The sequence below is a fragment of the Corvus brachyrhynchos genome, unplaced genomic scaffold (genome assembly GCF_000691975.1).
Source record: "Corvus brachyrhynchos isolate BGI_N302 unplaced genomic scaffold, ASM69197v1 scaffold83, whole genome shotgun sequence".
NCBI classification, from domain to species: domain Eukaryota; kingdom Metazoa; phylum Chordata; class Aves; order Passeriformes; family Corvidae; genus Corvus; species Corvus brachyrhynchos.
The window spans coordinates 12,826,248-12,833,818 of NW_008238464.1; the positions used below are offsets into that span (position 1 = coordinate 12,826,248).

The window sequence follows — 7,571 nt, forward strand, 5'->3', positions numbered from 1 at the left end:
AGCAAGAGGGAGTATTTGCATTTACGTAGGTACATGTTGTGCCCTGACTAGTAGCATAAACATTTTTTCTGGCTGAAACTTTTCATGCTTGGTCTGGGTTCCAAAAAAAGAGATGAAGATGGAAAGAAGAAACTTAAAGTAACATGAATTCTGGGAAAAGATTTTAGATCTATACATAGGCAGCTTTCAGTAAATATAATTATACGAAAGATGACAAAACACATAATATGAAAAACAGAATTAAAATAACAAACAGAACCATGAAAGAGGTAACATTTATATTCTTTGGTCATAATTTTCAAATATGAGTGGGTTACCAAAATGCATCTGCCCTGTGAGTGGGTAAGTAAAGTTCCCATTGAACAACTTTTAGGACTGCAAATGATACTGCAAACATACTCAAAATATTTTATTTTCTTGCAACCAAGAAATGCATGCCCATAATCAGTATTAGTAATTAAGCTGGTTTGTATTTAAGTGGCATGTGTATGCCAATTAATGATAATAATTAATGTGCTGGTTTTTGCTTCAGTACTGCCATAAAGTATCTGGCTATTCAGTTTTCATAAAGACTTCTGAATGTTTCCTTGCAATACAGGCTATTTCCTTTGGAAAGATAGCTAGTTACCGTGCTGGCTCTTAACCTGCAGTACCAGGAGCAGCCAAACTGGAGGCTGTGGTTTGTGAATCATACCTCTATCTTTGCCTCCAGCATCGCTGGAGTAAGAATATGGAAAGTCTGTTTCCCTCCAAACTAGAGGCGCCTGTTGAATCTAATATAGTGTGTTGTCTTGATTTTCACGTCAATGAAATATTCTTCCCTCTAGAAATGCATTCATGTTTTGTGGGGAGATTAGGAATACTTTTCAGCTTCTCCTCCTGGAAGGTATTTATGAAAATGTTTCTCAAAACCAGTTGTATTTGAACACGTGAGGCAGGAGGAATTATGCCTTCTCAGGCCTTTGCTTCTGGTCCCTTCAAGTTGGAATTTCTATTCTGTTGTAAACAATGGAAGTATCTCCTTTCCTCCTCCTTTCCGCCTGCCCTCCATCCCAGCCCGGCAGGAAATCGGGTTTGCTCCTCCTCTAGGGATGCTGTATGGCTTTGTGTGGCTTACATATGGGATCTTTCTCTGATAACCAGCCAAGTCTTCTGTCGAGGTAAATCCTGTGCTCGCAGCACCCTCTTTATTGATCAGTGGGGCACACTCGGTGCCAGCAGCTGGTTGCAGGAAGTACTTTGGCCTGTGATCCTGTGTGGATAGGTAATATTTGAGTTAGCTGAGAACAAATAAAACTGACAGTTGGAAGTCACAAAAAGAAAACTTGTTTTTGCTAACCGAGTAGCATTTGCAGGGATTTGGCTGTGTGATTTCCAGCTCCTGGAGCTTGTGACTGAGGTCACCTTCTCTTTGTATATAAACATTAGTCATTTACTAAAGAATGTAAAAAACAGGTGTTCAATGTTCATTGGTCATCTGTTCTTTCAAAGGGATGCTGTAAGATAGCACCTGACACAGAACAATTCCTTGTATGCCTGTTGTTATTAACATAAACACTCTTGTACTGTTACTTAGGCAGTTCTATTGGTATGCACAGTACAGAAAAGATAAACAAAATGACAGATGCTTAAGCCAGATGAAATTACAATTAAACTAATGACAGACAGAAATAAAGGAAGCATGGCAGGAAAATGCGAAAGAACATAGAAATCATTGCAAGCTATACTCCCTAATTTTTTTTGTTGTTTTTGTTTTCAAAGAGGCAGTTCTGCATTTTATGGCCAGTATGGTAATTGAAGATTGAAACTGCAAACTATTATCCATATGGATTTTGAAACGCAGGAGTGCTTTTCCCACATGATGAGAGAAGATATTGAAGACTAAGAAATTTGCCTGAGGAAAACCACAGTGATTTGTGGAAAAAGGGAATCAAGCTGTCATCTGAAGTTGTGCCCTCTGGACCAAATTATATTTAACCTTCCTATCAGCTTTTAAACTTAACCTTCCTATAAGCTGTAAAATGTAGCAGGACTTCTGATGCTATGGTCCTGTCTACACTAAAATCTACACATTTAGGTTGACCTGACAGGAAAAGATTTCATTAGATAATTTCAAACTTACGGGTAGAGAAGTCCAAAATTAAATTAAGAAAGCATTTAAATAAAATACATCTAAATAAAATGTATTAATTGTCGCAATGACTGCCACTGACCACTGCCCAGGCTAGCCCCTGCGGTGTTCGACAGGAGTGGGGAGCAGCTGGAGGCTCTTGGCTTTAAAGCTGCTCCTCAGGAGTTCAGCTCTGCCCAGGGGAGCTGAAGCTCCAGGCACAGCGGCTGTCAGGCGGAAAAAGGGAGACCGCCGAGATAAAAAGCAGCGACGAAGCTTGCCCCGGGGGTTAATCCAACTCCATTGCAAGGAATTCACAGAGGACAAGCTCCGCTTCCAGCACGCCCATGCCTTATAAAGGAGGGCTGAACAAGGGGCGTAAACCAACTAGGCACCAATAAGCGGATTAGGAGGGAGGGACGCTGAAGGGATGGACTCACATCTGGTCCAATGGTCTTGGTGGGTGGAGGGAGAGGGGTCACATGTCCCATGGGGCATCGAGGTTTAGGGGATTTCCAAGAGGGGAGGCATCCAAGGGGGCAGGGTCTCGGGAGAATGACGGGGGCCATATAAGGGTAATTAGGGAGGGCTCAGGTGATGGACACCGAACCTTCGGGAACTACAGGAGGGGTTTGGGTGATTGATAGGGAGAGAGCCAGAACAAGGGGAGGAGAACAACCATGTAGGGAGCACCGGGGGAGCGGCTTGGGTCTGGGGCAAACCAAGTGGGAATAGGAGTGGGGAAGGTAGGGATGAACCATTGGGGTACAGAAAACTTATATAAAAATACAGTAAAGGTATCGCATCACCACAATTAATAAAAGGTATCCATTCTTCTACATTAGACTTCACATTTCTCTAAAATCACAGTGTTTTTTTTATATTTAGCAGCTTTGGCAGAGCAAAGACTTACTAGAGGAAAGTCAGGTCTCCCTGCTTTCAATCCATGGACCCACTGAGAATGAGATTCACTATGTGGTGCTGCCCCACACCTTGCAGCTCCTGCTCTTACCACCCCCCCGGTGGCGCTGACCAGCTTTTGGTTCCCCACCTCAGCAGTGGGACACAAGGTAAAGGGAAGGGGAAGGGAATGTGTCAGCAAGGGGGTGTTGCGTTTCTGCAGGCCGCGTGTAAGAGGCTCTAGCCAGAGGGTGCTTTATTCAGTGTGGCATCACTGGAGCAGGAGCTGATCCTGTTCCCTTTGGTTAGGATTTAACAGCTGTGACAAGGAGTGATTGGTTCAAGTCATATCTTCACATGATGTGAGGCATGGACGTTTCACGTATGTTGACTGTACCCTAACAAAGGACTGTCCTGTCTCATGTTAATTCCAATGGGATGATGTGATTTATGGCACCATTGAAAAACACAGTATAGCTCTAAACAGAAGACACTGGACTTTCGTTTTCCAATGCAATAGGGGGATGCTAAAAATGAGAATGAAGAAACTGTGGTTGCTAATTATTCTAATTATGTTCTAGTATTTATGAATGGCAGGAGCCTGTTCTGCTGAAGAAGGAGCTTGAAAAGTCAAGAAAGACATGTGTAAAGAAAGTGTGATATGGTATTAGCCAGTGTTACACACAGGCAGCACAGTGTCAGTTTAACTGCAGTCTGACTTTGTGCAGGTATTATCAAATTGTGTTTTAAAGATTAGTGGAGTTGCTTTGAAGATGTTACTGAAGCACTCCTCCACTTCAAGACAAGTTACACTGGGATGATACACACTCAGAAAAAACAATGATCCCAATGCAAAGTAATCTCAACTTTCATTCAGGTATGGTGTTCACAACTACATTTTTTAAATGTAGGAGACAACTACCAAAGAGTGGCAAATTTTTAAAAAGTTAAGTTGTTCCAAGAGAGTGTGAAACAGTCGGGGTGAGCAGACAAGCAGCACCCTAGCAGAGCTACAACATTTTTCTGCACTTGTGACAGCATCATTTTCCTTTTGTCACAAATTGTTGTAGCCTTCCAGCCAAAATTATTGGAATTTTTTTCCATCGTGCATGAAACATTTTTACACAATAATTCCATATATTCTTAGCAAGATGTTCTTTAGTGTGAATTCTATCTATTGTTAGAAAGTGTTATTGAGAAAATATGATTCTAATCTTGTGACTTTTTGCCTTGATATCAAGAGAGTTACTGCCAAATATGCAGTCATATCTTTTGTTAATAAAAACAAGTTACAGGATCTATTAATAGAGTGGTAATAAATAATGATGTTGCTAGGGGGGAGGATTATATGTCATTTTACTTCTAGTAAAATGGTACTCCCAAAGGGTCATGATATTAGGAAAATTAGCTGCTGTTAATCTAGTTCATCTACAGACTCTCTTGTAGAAAAAAAATAACGTGTTGGAATAACCGCTGTGGAAAGGAAAATGCCATTTATAAGTTTTTCCAGCCAAAAGAAAAAAATTTTATTATTTCAGCCCTAAAGCATACCACTGACCTCTGCTTCAAGGGACATCTTTTGTACAGTGCAGACTTTGTCATAATGTTGACAATCACAGCAAAGAAAGAAACCACAGTCAGGAAATTCACAGCAGAGAAGAGAACAACACCTGAAGTAGTCATTGCTCATTGTCTAGATTTTCTTTTATTCTCACAGCAGAACATAGGACATCCTAAACATGCTGACCAAAACTTCAGCAGAGCTAGGGGTTACAGAAAAGTTCATACTAACAATGTATGTCAGGTGGATGGCAACACAAAGATCCAATGGACTACCATGGCTTTCATGCACACAATTATAATGTTCTGAATAGTATTGTAAATTAATGCTTTCTTTTTTGCTTTCTTTTTCCCCTTTTTTCCCCCTCTGTGTGACCTCTCTATTGTCTTACCAGATCTGATAATGAAATTAAAACAGCATAATCTATAATCTTCAATTCAGGCATAGACTAAAATTATATCTCACCAGACTTAAGGCACATCATACATACTGTTCCATTTTGAGCTTTTTATGATTTGGTTTGGTTTGGTTTTTGTGTTGATTTGATTCCATGAAACATTTAATGGCCTACAGATTTGTTTTCTCCCAGTTGTGTCAGTTATTGGAAGAAGTGGTTTCTGAGACCTAAAAGCCAAGGAATCATTTAGTAGGCATCTTTAGGACAGCCAGGCCTGGAAGCTGGGCATAGCAGCCTCCCTTCCATCATTCCATTGGATATCTGCAGGATGATGGCAATGGTTAAAAGGAAAAAGAAGCAGTCCTTCAACTTTCCCCAGTGGAAATTTCCCTCTGGCGATCTCAGTGTCAGCATTTGTGAAGGAAACACATGCAGCCCTTAGACCCGCAGTCTGCTGTAAGTGGCATTGCTCAGTGCCATTCTGGTCATACAGAAAGGTCTCTTCAGCTGCATACTCAGCATCATTTTAAACCTTTCAACTCTGATTTTTGTAGGACTTTGCATTTTTCCCTTCTGCATCCCAAAACCTGGAATTGTTTAGTGCATGAGGCAAGACACTGTGCAAAGAGAAAATCTGGTGATTAAATCAGCTGCCTCCTGAACCAGAGAACTGGATTGCAGCCCTGTCTTTGCCACAAAATTCTTCATTCTTTGCGATGATGGACACATTTATAACAGATATATGACGACAGTCATTTATATCAGATAAAACCAAAAGGTAGTATCTTCATTATCTGCTTAGGCAATTCACGGTGTGCAACTCAATTACAAAAATCCAGAACTTCCAAAGCCAGAGTAGAGTCAAATAGAGGAAAATACATTGACTTTGCTAGAGGGGCATGGAAAGTAAGTTCTTTCTGTTTGGAGTCAGACCAAATCTGCAGAGTAATATTTGCATGACACAAGGAGTAACAGCACAGATCTCTCCAGCATCAAACTGTTCAGAGGGTGGGACCTTGACATAAGGATTTTTCTGTTCTAATGAAACATTGGATCAAGTAATGAATAAAAAAATAGATTTTTAACCTTGTGCCAGATTGCTGTGCTTAGTGTCAGAAGCTCATTGCTGGACACTGGTCTTAATTCCTTATTGTGAGCTCAGCAGATGCTTTTCTTAGGCTGTATTATTGCTATACCAATACCAATATTGCTATACCAACTATAGAAATAAGTTTTTTACAATACTAGGCATTACAGAAACTTACTACTTTTCCTATAGTAAAGGTAAAATAGAGAAAAAGAGCCTTTATTTTACAAGGTTGCTTTCAAAGGGCTGAGAAATCTTAGATATTGAAAGCTATTTACATGTTGTTAAATACTGGGAAAAAACATCTAAGCAGCATATATGATCATTTAAACTTTGCTTAATATTATATGTGATCCAGTGAAGATATTAATGCACATATATTTAAAATATAGTCTCTGGGGGTCACTTTAAATTTAAACATTAATGTAAATTTGACAAGAACTTGAGGATATCTGAAGTTTAAGGGCTCTCAGAGCACACTGAAGTCTGCCTAGCTAATTTGTCTAGGTAGTTTTTGTGAGGAGATACTCACTAAGGGATGATTTAGGACAAAAATCACAAAGGAAAATCATCCAACTATTTTTTTTATTTTCATTTTGCTGGTTTTAACCTTTGGTCAAAGGTTGGACTTGATGATGGTCTTTTCCAACATTAATGATTCCATGAAATTAAAAAGATTGGAAATTCATTTCAGATAGGACCGACAAGTGGGGACTATTATCCAACCTGTTCTCTAATTTGTTGATCAGCCATCATGATGAATGAAGGGAAGTGATCACGTCAGTCCAATTTGCAAGAAATTAAGATGAGATTTCTTCCTCCATAAGGCTGGGAATATCACAAAACCACATCACAGTGAGGATGGATGGGAGATGTGATGCATCTCCATTAAGAGGACAGAAAATCATCACAGTTTCCTTTAGTACAACAAATAGGTGGCATCAAACTGGTAACATCACGAAGGTTCAAAAGATAACAGTTCTCCAAGGGTATAGATAAAGGTCTCTGCCATATATATTGTGGATGCTAAAACAATTTGATGAATTTAATAAAGAAAATCCCTTGGAAACTGTTGGATACAGGGGTAATGGCTCTGGGCAAGAACATCCTGAGCTGGAATTCACTAAAGATTGGAAGACAGTTCTTGAAAAATTTCACTGTATGTCTGATTTGTTCTTAAACTCCTTTAGGCAACTGGGAGTGGCCACTGTTAGAAACACAGTACTGGGCTGGATGGACTTTGATTTGACTTGCTAAAATCATCCACATGTTTCAGAGGTATTATACATGTGTGTATATGTTGCAGCGGGGGTTACTGCAACAAGCATATTTCAAACCAGGAGTCCCGTGGAAGCGAAGTATATATGGACAGATTCGTGGTAGATGTTTCAGAGGTCTTTATTTCTCCAGCCGCATGGCCGGGGCTCTCCTCAGGAACTCTGTAGTCACGGGACCTGAGGGTCCTTGGCCACACCAGGGAACACAAACCAACCAATGGGGAACAAACGCGACCAGG

General features: G+C 40.2%; 1 long non-coding RNA gene across 1 annotated transcript; it reads right to left on the bottom strand.

The window, feature by feature from the left end:
* Positions 1-396: 396 nt before the first annotated feature.
* Positions 397-2,315, bottom strand: LOC108447347. The gene is made up of 2 exons (XR_001862872.1): positions 2,214-2,315; positions 397-1,252 (listed from the first exon to the last, which is right to left on the bottom strand). It is a non-coding gene; the product is annotated as an uncharacterized LOC108447347 (long non-coding RNA).
* Positions 2,316-7,571: the final 5,256 nt, after the last annotated feature.